Raw genomic sequence first — 20069 nt, 5'->3', positions numbered from 1 at the left:
TGTGTATTGATAGTGTTTAAATGCAATTTGTGCCATGCTTGTATTGCAACTGATTGCATCATCCAGAATGTACCATAGTGTGGAAAGAGTTAATTGCCAAGAAGCTATGATGACCTTGATGTGTGGCTGGAACTAGGGAGTATCCAGACACAAGTGTTTGTGCATAACGATTGCGTTCAGTTCAGTTGAGTCCTGTCTGCCTAGAGTTCAAGTCAAGTTCTGTTGGAGAACAGAGCAGTCCTGTGTTCGTCTGTCGTCTGCAAGTCTGTTTGTGTTGATTATTGCTGCATACAGTAAAACTTTGTAAATAGTTTTACCAACGTCTCTGAGTGTCTCTTCGTTCTGCGCTCCACTGCTTTCATCCAACTACTGCTGCGCTGCAAATACTCTGACAGCAATGTCATTCAGTCTTGGGATTCATAGTTGTGCCTTCTCTGCCAGGAAGCCCTGGTGCCAAGCTACTAATCCCCCGTTGCCCTCTTATATAGCATTTAATAGCCTTCCAGCTTCAAAGCCTGGCTGCTTCCTTACCTAGGGGAATCCTTAACTGGCCAGCTTGAATAGCACTGAATGGCCTTGCAGCATCACAACCTGGCTGCCTCCTGCCAAGGGGAATCCTTTGTTGGCTAACTAAAATAGCACAGAACAACCTTGCAGCTTCAAAGCCTGGCTGCTTTGAGGCTGCAAGGCTATTTACTACTATTCCACCTGGCCACCAAAGAATTCCCATAAGCCACAGCAACACGTGGCAGGTCACAGCTAGTAACAGAATATGATAATAATACAGTAATAGAATAATAGCATAAAATAATACATTTCAGGAGCCAATCAGAAGCCTCTGGAGCGAAGGGAGCATGGCTAAGGTAGAGCCGTGTCTCAGAGGGAAGGAATGGCAGCAAGGGAAGGAGGCGCCTTGGTTCTTTGAGCCACATATACGCATTGGCAGCCAGGAACAAGTAAGAGGCAGGGCAGGGCCAGCCACAGAGGCACAGAAAGCAAACACCTTCCCTCATTCCCTTCCCTGCACATGGACGCCACTTCTGCCCTGCAGCCATGCTTCCCAATGGAACTCTGCTTGCAGCCTGGAAGGTCCCATTCTTATTAACTTTGCTTGGTCTTACTTTCAGGCCGTGTGTCAGCAAAAATGGCTAGGCATGTCAGTGCTGACACGCGTGTCATAGGTTTGCCATCACTGGTCTAAGAACTGCAGTTTGCCCAGCCCTGCTTTCACAGTTCATGCACCCTCCCAGAAAAAAGAAAGCATTCAGCATTCTATGCATGGTACCTTAATAATGTTACAGGAAGCATATGAAGTGAAACTATCGGGCAAAAGTAAGAATTTGTTTCATATTACTAAATCGTATGCAGATAGGGCTAGAATATTTCCTTCCACAGGGAGATAAGAGACATTCCTGTGTCTGTGAAATTCAAACCATCCATTGCAAACTTCCCTGATATAAAAGCAACATTATTTATTTCCCCCTTCTTTGCTATTTTTCCTAGACTCTGAGTACTCTCTGCAAGAACGATACAAGCCTTTCATTTTCCCCAAAGTGATAAATTTTGAATTTCTACTATTTTCTGCTATGCTATTCAACAAAAGCTGTGCCTTTAACAAGTATATGACAGGCAGACACTCAATAAAAGCATCTTGCCTTAAGAGTGAAGTGGGGGGGGGGGGGGAGAGATGTTGCCCCTAATGAATTAATTCCAGGCAGGCAAATGTTAGGCTGATGCAGCAGCAATGGAAGAGGAGCAGGAGGAGGGAGGTGAGAATGTCTTAAAAACAGAAAATTCTCATGATATTCTCCAAACGATTATAGTCAGCCCTCCACATTTGTAGGACTGACTTTTGTGGATTTGCTTAAAATGTTCCCTTTAGGAATCTGCAGGTCTTTCATTATAACTCTAAAGCCGACCTCTGCCAGAAATTAACCATACAGTCAATCTGGAGGACCTAAAGCTATAGTCTGCTTCTGGTAGAGGTAAACCATAGAGTTGTGCTGAAGAACCTATAGATTCTTAGAAAGGTAGTCTCTTGGATTTAAAAAAAAAACCATGATTTTCCAATTATGTAGGGGTTCTATACCCCTAACCCCAATGTATGTGGAGAGATAACTGTATTGTGTTTAGATAATTTCTCAATTTGTCATTACAGTGTTCCCTCACTTTTCGCGGATTCGCTGTTTTGCGGTTTTTCAATAAACTCTAATAGGCTATTATAAATAATTAAAACATTACAAGTTACAGCCTAAGGAAAGGAGGAAGGAGAAGCCAAAGGGAGAGAAAAGGAGCCCAAGCAGCAACGGGAGGAGAAGGAGGCAATTTATCAACACACGATTGGTTGATAAAGACTTAAAATAGTGTATCACTACTAAAATAATGTATAAATATTAAAATAAATATAACGTCCCTACTTCGTGGATTTTCACTTATTTCGGCTGGTCCTGGAACCGATAAGTGAGGGAATGCTGTATAGTCAGCCCTCCACATTTGCAGGACTGACTTTTGTGGATTTGCTTAAAATGTTCCCTTTAGGTTTGCAGGTCTTTAATTATGACTCTAAAGCCGACCTCTGCCAGAAAGTAACCATATAGTCACTCTGGAGGACCTAAAGCTATAGTCTACTTCTGGTTGAAGTAGACCATAGAGTTGTGCTAAAGAACCTAGAGATTCTTAGAAAGGTAGTCTCTTGGATTAAAAAAAATGATTTTCCAATTATGTAGGGGGCCTGGTTGTGGCACAGTGTGTTAAAGCGCTGAGCTGCTGAACTTGCAGACCGAAAGGTCCCAGGTTCAAATCCCGGGAGCGGAATGAGTGCCCGCTGTTAGCTCCAGCTCCTGCCAACCTAGCAGTTGAACCTATGGAACTTTCTAGATTAGCGGTTCCCAATCTTTGGTGTTTGGGCCTCACATGACCTAACAAGTGTTTGCTATAAAACAGCCACTTTGAGTCTTTTTTTTAAGAGAGAAAAAGCAGTATATAAAAAAGAATAAGGGGATCAGGAAGGGAGGGGAGGAGAGAGGAGGGGAGGGGAGGAGGAAGAAGATACATGATTATCTACATCAAAGCTTTCCAAAGTTTTCATGTTGGTGACATACTTTTTAGACAAGCATCCTTCCGTGACACAGTAATGCAGATTTACTAGAAAAATTGAGGATAAATCTTACAAGATTTTCATGCTATATATGTGTTTGTGTGTGTTTCATATAATATTTACTGAGTAAACAAAGTTTGGAAATTGTTTTCCTTTACACTTCTTGTGTACTACAGTTGATTCTTATCTTACAGTTTCTTTCATAGCTGCTCCATGTGGTTAATTACAAACATTTTCAACAGATTTTATTTTCTTAATTAGAAACGTTTCCATTTTAGTGGTAATTATTGAAATTCAATCAACAAATTGTACAAATTATAAATGGTATAACAGTACCTACATTTGAACAGCACCAGCACTCCACTTTTTTGTAGTAATTAAAACTCTGGGGGGGGGGGTGTTAAACAGAGACTGGACTGTGTGTTCCTGCTTGGCTAAAGGGGATCGGACTAGATGCCCTTTGGGGGGTCTTTTTCAATTGAGTTTCCTTCTCTGGAGGTTTTTGAACTGAGGCTGGATGGTCTGTTGGGGGGCTTTGGCTGTCTTCTTGTCTGACCAAAGGAGGTTGGACTAGATGCCTTTTGGGGGTCTCTTCCAATTATGTATTTTGGAAAGCTCTGATCTATATATTAAAGTATTCTGTATGGACGTAGGGTGGCAAACAACTGTGACAGGATGGATGCCTGTCCTTTTCACCCATATCTGCCAGTTAGTTCCACAGATATCCATGTGAATATAGCTAGCTTCAGTAAAAGCTTAGGCCACGCTATTGATTCTATTTAAGTGTCTCAGTGCTTACACTGGGAGATCTTCAAGTCCTCTACCTACAGAGGAAGAATGGCAGCGGCAACAGTGGTGAGCATGCCTTCCACCAGGTAGGAAAACACTATCTAGAGCCTGGAGTTGAAAAGACATGAATAATTTCCCTGACACACTTCCAATAGCGCCTTTGATCCAGGCACCACTCAGAGCCAGAAACTGAAGAAATTGGTGCTTCTTGGCTTCGGGCAAGAAGTACATGCCAGTAATGTAGTGCAACAGTGCCAGTGGGTTCTTCTGTTCTATCAGAATCAAATAGAGCAGGAGACTCTTACCTTCCAATTAAAAGGTCACAAAGTTCATTTTTCGACAGTAATTTGTAACCCGTTGCTCCAAAAAAGTAGTCACAGTTATCAAAGTTATCCAACTTCTCAAAAGTATTTAAAATATGTTGTCGAAGGCTTTCATGGCTGGGATCACAGGGTTGTTGTATGTCTTTCGGGCTGTGTGGCCATGTTCCAGAAGTATTCCCTCCTGACGTTTCGCCCACATCTATGGCAGGCATCCTCAGAGGTTGTGAGGTATGGATAAACTAGGCAAGGAAAGGAAAAAATATATATCTGTGGAGAGTCCAGGGTGTGGCAAGAGTCCTTTGTCACTAGAAAGCCAGCATTAATGTTTCAGTTAATCACCCTAATTAGCACTGGAAAGGTTTTGTCTCTTGCCTGAGGGGCATCCTTTGTTCAGTCATTAGACATCCTTGGGGCTCCTCTGCCCTCAGAGTGTTGGTTCCCATCTACTGTTTTGATTTTAGAGTTTTTTTAATACTGGTAGCAAGATTTTGTTCATTTTCATGGTTTCCTCCTTTCTGTTGAAGTTGTCCACATGCTTGTGGATTTCAGTGGCTTCTCTGTAGTCTGACATGATAGTTGTTGGAGTGGTCCAGAATTTCTGTGTTCTCAAATAATATACTGTGTCCAGGCTGGTTCATCAAGTGCTCTGCTATGGCTGATTTCTCTGGTTGAATTAGTCTGCAGTGCCTTTCATGTTCTTTGGGCACTGCGTTTGGTGGTCCCTATGTATACTTGTCCACAGCTGCATGGTATCCGGTAGACTCCTGCAGAGGAGAGAGGATCCCTCTTGTCTTTCGCTGACCGTAGCATTTCTTGGATTTTCTTTGTGGGTCTGTAGATAGTTTGTAGGTTGTGCTTCTTCATCAGTTTGCCTATGCAGTCAGTGGTTCCCTTGATGTATGGTAAGAACACCTTTCCTCTGGTTGGATCTTGTCTTGACTCTCATGGCTTGTTCTTGGCCTTGCAGCTCTTCTGATGTCTGTGGTCACAACCTCTGAGGATGCCTGCCATAGATGTAGGTGAAACGTCAGGAGAGAATACTTCTAGAACATCTCCACGCAGCCCGAAACACATACAACAACCCTGTATCTAAAATAGTTTCTTCCTGTTAGCTTTGTTTTTTAAAAAAAATCTAAATGCTGGAAGAAGCTGGCTGTGGGATAAAATACAGAAACAGAGCAGGGGGCAGTAACATGAGACACAACATAAGCAAGCATTTGAACCCATAACTAAAAGGAGGGACATTATCCCTCGTCAAATGTCATTTGTAATGTTATAAATGTAATGTTATAGCTTAGTTTAAAAGCTTTAAACCCTTACTTGCCCCACTCTTCTGTGCAAAAATTAGAAATTATATATCTCCAAAATGATGACATATTTATTGTATTCAAAAAGATTTTGTAGCACCTTAGCGACAGAGAGCAAAATTGGTGGCATAAACTTTTATAGACTACTTCCACAGATGCAAGGTATTTACTGTGAGTCTCGAGAGTTTTAGATTTTTGGAAATTGCATAAGTGGGGCAAAATTCACAGTTGAATTATGAAATATGCCACCTTGTAAGATGATTTTTTTAAAAAAAAGCATTAGGTGACTGAATGGGTTGTTTGCCTCATTTTGATCTATCACCCAATCCTTCTGTGCTCTCAGTGTCTGTATGTACTTGTTTCCCACAAATGGCAAAAACGCCTTTTTATTTGAAGACATGTTGCACAAATTGGCAAAAGTGCCACAAAAAAGAAGAATCCATTAATTGCCTTATTCTTGTGCAGGAGGCATGAAGAGGTTGAATGAACACTTCACAACCTTGTCAGTGTCTCAGAACAGCCTACCTCATTAAGGGACAAATGATTTAATAAGATTTCTTCACATTCCTATCAGTTATTGAGGAAAACATATGATTATAAGTATACTTTCAAGCTCTGGTGATCTTGAATGTTAAGATTATAAAACATCTGTGGGGGACACACAACAATTCAAAGCAAACTCATTTCCGAAAGTATTTTCTCCCTCCTGCGAAGCTACCACAAGCAAATGTTAATTTGTGGTTTGGTCTGGGTTTTTTTCCGGATGGCTATTACTGCTGAATTGATGGTTTAGGACATGTAAACATTATAAGTACAGTAGAGTCTCACTTATCCAACACTCACTTGTCCAACGTTCTGGATTATCCAATGCATTTTTGTAGTCAATGTTTTCAATACATCGTGATATTTTGGTGCCAAGTTCGTAAATACAGTAATTTCTACGTAGGATTACTGCCTATTGAACTACTTTTTCTGTCAAATTTGTTGTATAACATGATGTTTTGGTGCTTAATTTGTAAACTCATAACTTAATTTGATGTTTAATAGGCTTCTCCTTAATCTCTCCTTATTATCCAACATATTCACTTATCCAACGTTCTGCCGGCCCGTTTATGTTGGATAAGTGAGACTCTACTGTATGTCTTATCTCCAGCAGCGTAACATTGTTTTCCAAGCAATGTTGGGTATAGGGCATTTCATACAAAAAACATGGTTTTCTTTTGAAAGGCATTCTAGATTTAAGAACTGAGTACAGTTAGTCTAAATAAGAGGTGTGAGATTCATTTTCATGGAAGGCCACATCAACCTTGTGGTTGCTTTCAAAAGGCCAATGAATCCACGAATGGGAAATCTATGAATACATAGGGCCAACTATAATTCTTTTACATAGTGGTTGGTGCTCTTAAATTTTTAATCAATTTGGGTACCCAAATGTTAGTGCAGACAAGTCCCATCACTTTTGATTATCTGCAGACTAGGGATAATGGGTTTGAAGTCTTGGCTCTGCCTTTTCCTCTCCTTTGCTTTGGTTCTCCCTGTTTATAGCTTTTCCCAATAGTGTAGATACCACCCTTTGTATTAGTTTTTGGGTGGAGCATAAAAACCCCCTAGAAACCAGCCTTAGTTGGTCTATTCCACTTGCCTGTACAGAACTCTCTTGCTAGACTCCTCCTTTTTCTGCAGCAGAACTACAATGACCAGAGGCTTGGGCATTGCCTGGTAATCCTAGGTCCAAGCAATCCAGAACAGGTATCCTTAGCACCTGCATTCAGCCAGTATTAATATACCACCAGTCCCAGAGACAACAGAAGCTTTTGACCAGGTTAAGTTTCACAAGGAAGAAGATTTAGACAACTTATGAGCACCTGCTTATAAACCATCACTTTGCATCAGAGGCAGAAGACTTTCAAGGACTCCAGAAAAATGACTGCAACCAGCAAAAGCTCTTTTCATAATGTATTGTTCTAAGCTATGTTATAATAGTCTTGGGTGGAGTTAACCCTTTATTCATCTCGTTTTCAGTAAACTCATTTTGATTATCTTTTCACCTTGTCTAAAGTGCCTCTGTATGTTAAGGGTCTTGATCTTAACAGAAGGTATACAGATAGACCCCGAGTAAGGCCAGACACTTTAATTTTTCCCAAAGGCTCAGGTATACCATTACAATGGGAATTGCAACCCAACACACTTGTGGCTTTGAGGATGGGGAAATATTAAAGAGCATTGTAACATCTGCGGGTTCTCGCAGAAGTTGAGGAAGCAAGAAGACATCTTTGCTCTCTGGCTTCAGGTAAGCCTTGTCTAAGATTGCATTGGAAACTGGGTGTGTGCTTGGCTTCTGTGGTCAAAGTCTAACTGCCATGTGAGTGTTGTATTGAAAGAGAGGTTAGGTACTTAAGTTGATTGACAGCAGGGATTGTTCCCTGTTAGTGAGTGATTGTTGAAGCTATATAAGCCAGTTTCCAAGAAGTGGAAAAGAGGAAATATCACCAAAGAAGAATTCAAATGAATAGGCAACTGCTTTAGGGAAAAGGTTTGCAAAGCTAAAGCCCAAAATGAGCTAAGACTTGCCAGGGACATTAAAAACAATAAAAAAGGGCTTTTTTTCTTACGTCGGTAGAAAAAGGAAGAACAAGGAGGTGATAGGGCCTCTGCAAGGAGAAGATGGAGTAATTGTGACAGGAGATAGGGAAAAGGAAGAACTACTTCTTTGCCTCAGTCTTCTCACAAAAAGAAAGCCATCCTCAACCTCAGCAACATGGAGTGGATGAAGGATTAGGGGAAATCCAACCCCAAATAGGGAAACAAGTCATTCAGCAATACCTGGCCACTCTAAACAAATTCAAGCCCCAGGGCCGGATCAGCTACACCCAAGAGTATTGAAGGTACTAGTGGAAGTTATTTCAGAACCACTGACCATAATCTGTGAGAATTCTTGGAAAACGAGATAAATCCCAGCAGATTGGAGGAGGGCAAATGTGGTCCCTATCTCAAGAAGGGAAAAAAGAACCAAAATGAAGTAGAGAACTTTCCAACGGAATTTCTTCATTCTTTCGATGTACCCGAATTACTGTCACACATTCTGAATTTAAAAAAATTGGAGTGCCAATTATATTACTATGAAACATCAATCAGCCAAAGTTATGCAGTGGCACACAATTAGAAGTTAAAATACTGAAGAATAATCTAATTGAAGCAACCGTTCTGATTGGAGTTCATAAAAGTGAAGACAGGCCCGTCACAACATGGAGGCCACTGAAGCTCCCGCTTGGGGCACATGGTCCCTGGGGGCACCGTCGAGGCCCCCCCCCCCCTGCCGGGGGACCATGGGCTCTCTCGCCGCTGAAAAGGAAGGCCTGTTCAGCGGCGAGCGAAATCTCCAGGAAGGCCTACCTCTTCTTCCGGCCTCCGGCCCGCGCTGGGCCCACCTTCCTGATGTGGCATCTGTGGCAGGCATCCGCAGAAGTTGTGAGGTCTGCTGGAAAACTAGGCAAGTAGGGTTTGCATATCCGTGGAATAATGTCCAGGGTGGGAGAAAGAACTCTTGTCTGCTTGAGGCAAGTGTGGATGTTGCAGTTGGCCACCTTGATTAGCTTTGAATGGCCTTGCAACTTTAAAGCCTGGCTGCTTCCTGCCTGGGGGGATCCTTTGTTGGGAGGCGTTAGCTGGCCCTGATTGTTTCATGTCTGGAATTCCCCTGTTTTTGAGTGTTTTTTTTTAATGTGCTGATTTTATTTATTTATTTCCCATACTTGTGTCCTGCCCTTCTCACCCCGAAGGTTTGGGGGGGGGGGGCAAAATTCGGTTCACCTACACTTGAAAATTACATTGGGCCGGCTCTGGGTGAAGACATACTACCACGAATATCATTCATGGCGTTCTAATTCGAATGACTTCAATTTCCAATACACCTTGTGTTTGCTATGACCATCAATAAAGTTCAGGGGCAATCATTGCAAGTGTGTGGATTGAATTTAGAAAACAGTTGCTTCTTTCATGGGCAATTATACATCGGATGCTCCAGAGTCGGTAAACCGTCTGATCTTTATGTTTATACAGAAAATAGACAAATGTCAATCCATTTTTTATAGTAAAAAATTATTTTTGGTAAAACCTCTTTTTCCTTCCTTTCCTTTCATTCCAGATACACACAGCAACACAAGACAGGGAATTGAATTGAATGATGTGTGGTTTTTTGTTTTTGTTTTTGTTTTGGTGAATCTATGTTCTCTACAATACTTTTATTTACTTTCACATTCATTTCATATCAGATTAAGCCAAAGCAAAGTGTGGCCGGGTTTAGCTAGTTCTAAATAATATGCAGAGCTGGAGTAACTAATTTGGGCTTGGTAGAAGTCAGGAAAGGGCAACTGTTGAAATGTAAATCTTTTCATTGTAACCCAACTGGTTTCCAGGCTGTTTGCTGATCTGGCTGTCAAGAAAACCTATTTGATTAAAGAAAGAATGTGCCACGGGTGTGAATTCAATGCTGTAATTTGCATAGAGATACACACAGTTTCACCCAAATGAGCCAAGATATGCCAGGGCATTTTTCCATCCTGATGTATACACTATTTGCCGCAAGGTCAATAGCAATAATAGAATACAGAGTGTCTGACATCTTGTTCAGTGCATTATGAAACCCTTTTTACTTTTATGTATACAATCCGAGCAGAGAAATGCATATATAATATGCTTCTGTTTTAGGAATAATTTTATCCATGTATAAATATATAGAAGTTACAATTTAATATAGCTTTGGTGCACATATCTTCTGAGAGGTTTAAGAAACTAATTAAAGAATAGTTCATTTGGGGAGAAAAATCCTTCCTCGTTCCTGTAACTCTTTTTTCTGCACATGGTTGATAAATCATCTGTTGTAGCATCTTTCAAAAAGGCTTCTATATCCTCTTTTCAATAAGCGTAGATTGGTCTGTTCTGTGATAAATGCCTTTCAAAAGACTTCTGTAAATGTCTGTGATCTTTGTGGAATATCTAATCTCTGCAATGGTTCTGTGTTCTCTTTCATTCTTAATATGCATGGATCTGTGCACATCTACACATACTCTCCCTCTATTAGAAATTTTGAAAAAAAATATGTTGCTTTGCTATTTGACAAAATATAATAATAATAATAATAATAATAATAATAATAATAATAATAATAATAATAATAATAATAATTTTATTCTTATACCCCGCCCCATCTCCCCGAAGGGACTCGGGGCGGCTTACATGGGGCCAAGCCCGGTCACGACAATATAAAAACAAGCAGTAAAACAAATCAAATCAAACAACAATAAAACAAGTTATAAAAACACATACAATACATCATGATAAAATCATGGAAAAGATCTGTCGGAAACTGGGCTAAAGTGCTAATTATGTTGATATCATCAGGGGGAGTGGTTTTGCAAAAAGTGGAATATATTTATGCGCTCGTATAATTTTTACTTTTGAAATTATTAGACACTTATGAAAATGTACAACAGCTCTCCTATATACTGCACTATAGTAACAATTAGAAAATTCATAATGACAGGAAACTTGCTGTGTTAGAAATAAAGACTCCAGATATCTGAATTTTCCCAGTGTTTCCTATGCTGTTTTAGTATGTCAGTGCAGATAAAGAAACAAGCAATATTTGTCAATTCTTCCATTTCATTACACTGTGACTTTCTCTCCGCAAATGAGATTCAAGATTTAATATACTTATTAAAACAACAGACTGTAAATTAGAAATTCTTGTTCTTACAGATCAAATCTTGAGCAAGGACATTTATCAATCGCAATCCAGATTTCAAGATGGCAGCAGCTATGTCATGGAAGATTTAAGAAGAAAACAAGTCAAGTAAGAAATAATTTTTTTTCTTTGCACCAACAGTAATGTAAATTCACATATTCTTAATTTATTTCTTACTGATTTCAAAGTCCTTTAGGAAGGGCAAGTGGCATGGTATGGTGTCCAGTTAATGTTCCCCTGTTATGGGAAGACGTAATTTAGCAGAAGGGGTGGGAAGTGATTTGCCTGTAATTTGATTTCTCTTCACTCATCCTGCAGCTCTCATTTCTTCCAAATTCTGTAAAAGCTGTTGGATGAAACATATCCAGCCATTATACCTATTACAAACCTCCATGTGAAAGCTGTTGGATGAAACATCCAACCATCATAATCAGAAATGATAGCCATTTAGAAGACAGATCACTAGATTTGGTGTTCTAGGCAGCGAAGAAAAGGTAGTTAATCAGATGGTCCCTGCCAATTTTGAGATAGAAAGATTTTTCAATTTAGGTTGTTTAGAGAAGTTTCCGTTTTCATGAGTAACCTTTGATTAGTCTTCATTTAGTCCATTCCTGAATACAAGAATGTATGGCTTAAAAACAGCTTCTTGATGGATAAGATTATAGAGTTTGTGTGTTTTTCTGATGATTTCTTACACTTAGGAGCTTTTCACAAGTCTGATATCTTACTGGTTCACATAGCATAACTGCTCTGTGTATGTAACTCTATAGTTTGCTTGTCCCTTGTAGCTGCTAAACCTGATAGGGCCATTGCTACAGTCAAGGGGAAGACAGAAAAGCAATTGAGCAGCAGTCATGACAATCATACCCACTGAAGTTCATGGTAGAAAAATGTCTAATAAATTACAATGGGAGTGAAAGGTAACCCCTTCTGCCTTATTGCCTCATTAGCACACTATAATAATAGCTCTATAATTAATAATGATAATAATAATAATAATAACAACAACAACAACAACAACAACAACAACAACAACGGGTGCTATGCCAAAAGATCTCAGCCGGCATTTGGAAACAATAGACATTGACAAAATTATGATCTGCCAACTGCAAAAGGCCACCCTGCTGGGATCTGCGCGCATCATCCGAAAATACATCACACAGTCCTAGACACTTGGGAAGTGTTCAACTTGTGATTTTGTGATATGAAATCCAGCATATCTATCTTGTTTGCTGTGTCATAATAAAATAATAATAATAATAATAATAATAATAATAATAATAATAATAATAATAATCTTTATTTATATACTTTCTTATTTCCCCAAAGGGACTCAAAGCAATGAACAACAAAGTCAGCATATGTTCAGTGCCGTACAAAAGAAAAACATATAAACAAATAACCATCCCACCCAAAACCCTCGCAGAACCATAAAAAAAATAACATGTAACATTTACCATTCCATAGTAATCCATCAAGAAAATGGAAAAGTCAGACCAGCAAAATATGTTTAGAATTTAAAATTATAAAATTAACTCTAAAATTAATTAGTCTCTATGGAGACTAGCAATCATCAAGGAAGTTAGATAGAGCAGGAGATTATGGAGAATAGCCCCTTGTGCCCTGTTCAGAAAAAAAGCACATATACTAAATGTGCTTGAACTAAAAGGATTCAGGCCAAAGAGTTTTGCAAAACAAATCCTCCCCCCCCCCCCAAAAAATAAGCCTCTCATTTTTTTTTTCAAAATGGTTTTTCAATATGTATAGAATCATAGAAAAATAGAGTTGGAAGAGACCACATGGACCATCCAGTTCAACCCACTCCCATGCAGGAAAAGCACAATTAAAGCACCTCTGACAGAGAAGCCTCCAATGAAAGATCTTCTACCACACTCTGACACAGAGAGTTCCTCTGCTGAACAGTTCTTACAGTCAGGAAATTCTTCCTAATGCTCAGGTGGAATCTCTTTTTCCTGCAATTTGAACCCATTGCTCCAAGTCCTAGTTTCAAGGGCAACAGTAAACAAGCCTGCTCCCTCTTCCTTATGATATCCTTTCACATATTTATACATGGCTATCATGTTTCCTCTCAACTTTCTCTTCTGCAGACTAAACATACCCAGTTCTTTAAGACACTCCTCATAGGGCATGGTATCCAGATCTTTGATCGTTTTAGTTGCCGTCCTCTGGACACCTTCCAGCTTCTCAATAATTCTTTTGAACAGTGATACCCAGAATTGGACACAGTATTCCAGGTCTAACCAAAGCGAATAGAGAGGCACCATGACTTCCCTCGATCTAGACCAGTGGTTCCCAACTTTTTTTTGACTAGGGACCACTTTGACCGGGGACCACTTGAACAGGGACCAGTTTGACCATGGAACCACTTTGAGCAGAGACCACTTTGACCAGGGACCAGTCTCCAACATTAGTGCCAAAAGGAGTGGAGCTGGCCAGCTCTGCGGAAAGGAGTGGAAATAAAATAAATAAAATAAAATAAAATAAAAGAGGAAGGAGGTTCGCGAACCGGATTTTTGTTCTCGCAGCCCACGGCTGGGTCATGGGCCACAAGTTGGGAACCATTGATCTAGACCAGGGGTCCCCAAACTAAGGCCCGGGGACCGGATGCGGCCCTCCGAGGTCTGTTACCTGGCCCCCGCCCTCAGTTTTATAATATAATATATTGTATATATATATAATATTGATAATAATATTATAATGTAATACAATATAACACTAATAATACCATATAATAATATTAATCATATATTCTTCATTACATAAAATATTACTAATAATATTACAGTATAGTGGTATAATTCAATATAGTAATATATAATGCTAATATTGTGCTATGCTAATAATATAATATACTGTATGTACATATAATTTGTAAACCACTCTGAGTCCCCTTTGGGGTGAGAAGGGTGTGATACAAATGTAGTAAATAAATGCAGTAAATAAATAATAAATAAATTTTAGACTTAGGCTCACCCAAAGTCTGAAATGACTTGAAGGCACACAACAACAACAACAACAACAACAACAACAACAACAACAACAACCCTAATTAATTTGACTATCTCATTGGCCAGAAGCAGGACCACACTTCCCATTGAAATCCTGATAAATGTATGTTAAAATTGTTTTTATTTTTAAATATTGTATTGTTCTTTCATTGTTCTTATTGTTGTTTTTGCTTTTGCACTACAAGTAAGACATATGCAGTGTGCATTGGAATTTGTTTGTATTTTTTTCAAATGATAATCCGGCCCCTCAACAGTCTGAAGGATTGTGGACCGGCCCTCGGCTTAAAAAGTTTGAGGACCCCTGATCTAGACACTATACTCCTTTTGATTCAGACCAAAATCCCATTGATTTTTTTTAGCTGCTGCATCACACTGTTAGCTCATGTTCAAATTGTTGTCCACTAAAACTCCCAAGATCTTTTTCACATGGACTGTTGTCAAGCCAGGCATCACCCATCCTGTATCTTTGCATTTTGTTTTTTCTGCCTATCTTACCCTTCTCCTTGTTGACACTCATTTTATTATATTGGCCCAGCTCTCTAATGTGTTATGGACATTTTGAATTCTGATCCTGTCCTCTAGAGTATTAGCTATCCCTCCTAATTTGGTGTCATTTGCAAGCCTGATCAACAGACCCTCTAAACCTTCATCCAAGTCATTAGCAAATATATAGAACAGCACTGAGCCCAGGACTGAACCTAGTGGCATCCAACTAGTCCAAGGATATGAGTGAAGCTGAAAGATACTGTACCATTTTTGTATTGTGTAACTACTGTAAATATTTAAGAGTTTGAACCTTCCTGTTTCAGTTTTATAGCATGGTGAAGCTTGGGAAGTTTTGACCAAATACGTGTCTGCCAATTGAATCCCATCTTCATTTGTATCCTCAGACACTATATGAATGTCAGTTTGGAACTTGTGTCCATATGATGATGATGATTAAAGTTATGAAATGTTTGAATGCATAGTTTTTAGGTTCTTCATGTACCTCAGTCACAGTGTATGGAGAGGTAAGCAGACAGTATTTGTGTAAATCAGAAACAACATGAACTTCACTTTGACTTTTTTTTATAAAAAGATTTCAATTATTGGCAAGCATACTTCACAGTGAACTTTACACATGAATAACTTCATAAATAATCTATTTCTCGAGTTTTTCTTCCTTTTCTTATAATAAGCTCTGCTTAAAAAAAACTATCATTTTCTCTGTATTTATTGTTTATCTGGCAAGTAAATTTGGCTCAAACCTCACTAAGCCATTTATGATGATTTTTCTAAGCGAAGATGTCCATCTGTTTTCCACTCGCTATTAGGGAAATGGCATGTGTACCTCATGTTTCTGGCATGTTCAGAACAGCAATATGAAATGTGCTATTAATCATGGAAAATATCAGCAAGTGTTTGCCATATATCCTTTTATACATTTGCCAGCATTATTGACACTAATGCCTGTTATTATTATTACCTAGTTGTAAACAAGACAGTTTGAACATATATCCTGAACAAATTACATTGTTATTTCCATTTGAATCCTCCTTTTATATTATCCAAACATATCAAAATCATATTAAGATAGTAATAAATGATAATAACAGTTAAAATATATATTTAAAATATGTGTCACAAAATAGTCAGACAGCATATTTGATTGATATGCTTGACTGATAATTTTATGCTCTTGGGATATTTTTTCCTTTATAAACAATAGATGTGTAAACATTAAAACCATTTTGATGAATTTGAATAATGCAATAGATCTTAGGGAAGGCACTCCAAAGTTTTGTGGCAATTGTTATCAAAAAGACATTGCTTTTTTTAACCCCTCTTAACAAAAGAGTACAGACTGAGTATTTCTTATCCAAAATGTTTGGGACCAGAAGTGCGTTGGATTTTAGGGTTTTTTTTCCAGATATTTGAATATCTGTATTTACAAATATATGCATCATGAGCCATCCTTTTTGGAACCCGAATCTAAACATGAACATGATGTACATTTCATATTTACCTTACACGTGGAGCCTGAAGGTAATTTTATACAGGATTTTAATAATTTTGTAAAGCTAAATTTGACTGCACTGAACCATCTCAGCTACCCATCTCAACAGTTTTAGATTATGGAGTATTTTGAATTTTTGAATTTTGTATAAGGGATGCTCAATATTTATTTAAGGTTGATTTTGTCAATCAAGTACAGTCATATAGGATAAAGTAGGGGATTGCTGAGATATTATATTAAACTACCATAGTTTTCTTTCAAAAATATAGAGATAAACCTAAACACTTTATTTATTTAAGTATTTATTTATGCTTTTTTTTACCTTGGAAAGAAGTCCCACAACAGATTGTGCCAGAGAGAAAGAACCTCTTCTCTTGTGCTCAGAAAACTAACTTCCTGGGGTGGTGGGACACAAACAAAGCCTCCCTTGGCATTCTCAAATTTTAGATGGATGTCTGTGGAAAAAGTTTTTCAAATATCATGGCACCAAGACAGTTAAGGCTTTGTGTGTCCAAACCATCACTGGACTTGAGTTCAGAATATGTGGTCTGGCTAACACATTGCTTCCTAGTAGCCATAGCCAAACATTTTCAAGAGAAGCTTCACATTATAGGAAGTAATGGGCGCACCATCACTATAGAGTTTAGGCAGTTTGACACTACTTTGTCACCACTTCATGCTGTGGAATCACTGTATAATCAATCACTATTTCCTCTAGTACTTCAAGCCAAACACATGTAGAAGGGAAGCTCTGCTTGGAATTGCTGATGAGTAATATTTGAGTTGTCATTTAACAAAGTTTTTGACTCTCTCTGCAAAAGAGTACTGGTGCCTCACCAATCTACAACTCATAGGATTTCATAACACTGAGCCGTGGTAGATGGTTCAGTGGTATCAAACTGAATTAATTTTATGATGCTAACATACTTAATTCTGAAAGCATTGTGGCTAAATCCAAGACCCACATCCCAGGTTCTGAATAGATCTTTCAGAAAAAATGCAAAACCTTATTTTGCAAATTGTAATCACAATCCCAGGTTAGTTTTTCTGCTAACTTATAGAATTTTGGCTTGTCTAGACTGAGCCTGATTTTTTTTCATTTACATCCAGTCTCTCACTGCATTCAGAAAACAATTCAGGATTTCCATAACCTCCTGTGTATCACTTGAGAAAGAGAGGTAAGATTCAAGTATTATTGTCCAAATAAAAAGGTAAAGGTTTCCCCTGATGTTAAGTCCAGTCGTGACCTACTCTGGGGGTTGGTGCTCATCTCCATTTCTAAGCCGAAGAGCCGGCGTTGTCCATAGACATCTCCAGGTCATGTGGCCAGCATGACTGCATGGAGCACCGTTACCTTCCCACCGGAGCAGTACCTATTAATCTTCTCACATTTGCATGTTTTCAAACTGCTAGGTTGGCAGGAGCTGGGGCTAACAGCGGGCGCTCATTCCGCTCCCGGGATTTGAACCTGGCACCTTTCGGTCCGCAAGTTCAGCAGCTCAGCACTTTAACACACTATGCCACCAGGGGCCCCTTTATTAGCCAAATAGCAAGATCCAATTCCTGAACTCTGACCACCTTATCACACTTATAGTCCCCCACTCCCATTTTACAGGCAGTGACCGTAAATTTACTGGGAGCCACAACTGCCATCAGATGACATCCAGTCATCGCGGTGCTCCTGCCCACCCCACCCCAGCCATCACAGACCTATAGAACAATCATGAAATTAGACAGATCTGTAATCATGGGGAGAAATCATGAATTTAGCCAAAATAGTGCTAAAGACATGTGATGGGGATGAATGGCAGTCTCCATTCTGTTTTGGAGTTCAAAGATACTTTAAAGAAGTTTAAAATATGCCCCTACCCTTAGTAAACACAGCAGCTCTGGGAGATTCATGGCTTGACATTCCCCAACTCACTCACTAATTGCATTTTTTTAAAAATGTGACTGCATGGGTATTATTAAGAATAGTACCATATTTATAGGAGCCCCAGTGGCGAAGTGTGTTAAAGCACTGAGCTGCTGAACTTGCAGACCGAAAGGTCCCAGGTTCAAATCCCAGGAGCGGAATGAGTGCCTACTGTTAGCTCCAGCTTCTTCCAAACTAGCAGTTCAAAAACATGCCAGTGTGAGTAGATCAATAGGTACCGCTCTGGCAGGAAGGTAACGGCGCTCCATGCAGTCATCTCGGTCACATGAATTTGGAGGTGTCTACGGACAACGCCGGCTCTTTGGCTTAGAAATTGAGATGAGCACCGACCCCCAGAGTCAGACATGACTGGACTTAACATCAGGGAAAAACCTTTACCCATTACCATATTTATATTTGTGGCCCTGCCCCTTCCTCTACATCAGTGATTCTCCAGATGTTTTAGATGTTGACTCTCAGAGATTCCACAGTTGGCCAATGGCGACAGATGCTTCATGGAAACCAAAGTCTAAACATCTGGAGAAACAAAGACTGATATTTTTTAACCCATTCTGTATTTTCATCATGCTAGAATGTGATGGATATGACTCCATATAGCTGAATAAATCTCAAAGAACTTGTTCAATTCATTTTTTATTACAGTTCTGATGAAAAAAGTCCTCCTTTGAGGGTTTTGACATTTATGAAAAGAAATTGCATTTTTAAAAACTGGTAGTTGTATTTTTTTTCTTCCCATGCTGTTTTTGTTTTCTTTATACTGCAATTTGGAAATGGTCAGGAGTCAATGCAACACAACTGGAACTACAAAATAACAGAGCAGCATAGAAAAATAAAATCAAAGCTCATTCTTTCTTCATTTGAAAAGTGTTATAAGCCTTTGTACAATTTTGAGTGAAAACAATGTGTTCCATATTTTGCCACTTCTGTCAAACCTTATTCTTCCGCCGCTGTGGATTCAGAGTTCTCAGTTTAAATACAAGTGGTTCAATAAAAAAGAGGGCGAGGAGGGAACCAAGACTTTTCAATTTTTGACAAGGAGTCATTTGGGAGACGGCTTAGGTGTTGAAATCATTCCAAATTAAATCTTACGAGCTGTATACAAACAAATAGCTTTTTAAGTGTTTTTCTCTTGGCATTACCTGTCTCCATGTCCCACACACTTCTTATCCCGAGGCATGAAGCTTTTATTCTACCATTGTTGCTGGTTTTCCCGAAGCTCCACAGCTGCTTGGCTGCCCTCACACCTGCCACTTCTTCCCCATCTGCTAACATTCCCTCATGTTGCCCTTAATAAATTCCATTATGAGTGCATTTGTATTGCCAGGTGAAAATGTAGAGGCAGAAAATGTTATTTGAATATTGGTTGGAAACGAGAATGTGAAAAACACTTTGCTGGCAACAGAGCCGGCCCAAGGTATTTTTCAAGTGTAGGCGAACAGAATTTTGGCACACACACCCCCCCCCCCCAAACCAATCACTGAAAAATAAAAGCATTGGATAAGCGAAAATGTTGGATAATAAGGAAGGTTTAAGGAAAAGCCTATTAAACATCAAATTACATTAAGATTTTACAAATTAAGCACCAAAACATCATGTTTTACAAGAAATCAACAGAAAAAGCAGTCTCGACTGCGCCCCGTATGTTTTGCGCCCGAAGCGACCGCTTAATTTGCCTCATTGTTGGACCGGCTCTGGCTGGCAAGTCTCTCTTTCCAGGCAGTTTAGCATTTCTGTAGTCTTTAGGAAAGAGACATATAACTCCCAGCATGATCTCAGCCTGAGTTATGTGCCTCCAGAGCGATGGCTGCTTTGTCATCCATGCCATACTTTCCTTCTACCCAGCCAAGGG

The 20069-nt window shown here is 39.3% G+C and overlaps 1 protein-coding gene across 6 annotated transcripts in view; it reads left to right on the top strand.

Moving 5' to 3' along the window:
- Nucleotides 1–20069, top strand: part of b3galt1 (beta-1,3-galactosyltransferase 1) — a 538987-nt gene that overhangs the window by 291804 nt on the left and 227114 nt on the right. For all 6 annotated transcript variants that reach the window (XR_010002361.1, XM_062969194.1, XM_062969191.1 and 3 more), the window contains one exon: nucleotides 11274–11367. The gene's annotated coding sequence lies outside the window, so the exon portion shown is untranslated. The remainder of the gene's footprint in view (nucleotides 1–11273; nucleotides 11368–20069) is intronic.

The sequence above is a fragment of the Anolis carolinensis genome, chromosome 1 (genome assembly GCF_035594765.1).
Source record: "Anolis carolinensis isolate JA03-04 chromosome 1, rAnoCar3.1.pri, whole genome shotgun sequence".
Lineage (NCBI taxonomy): Eukaryota > Metazoa > Chordata > Lepidosauria > Squamata > Dactyloidae > Anolis > Anolis carolinensis.
Note: the sequence above shows the minus strand (reverse complement) of the source record. Positions and strands in the feature narration are given on the sequence as shown.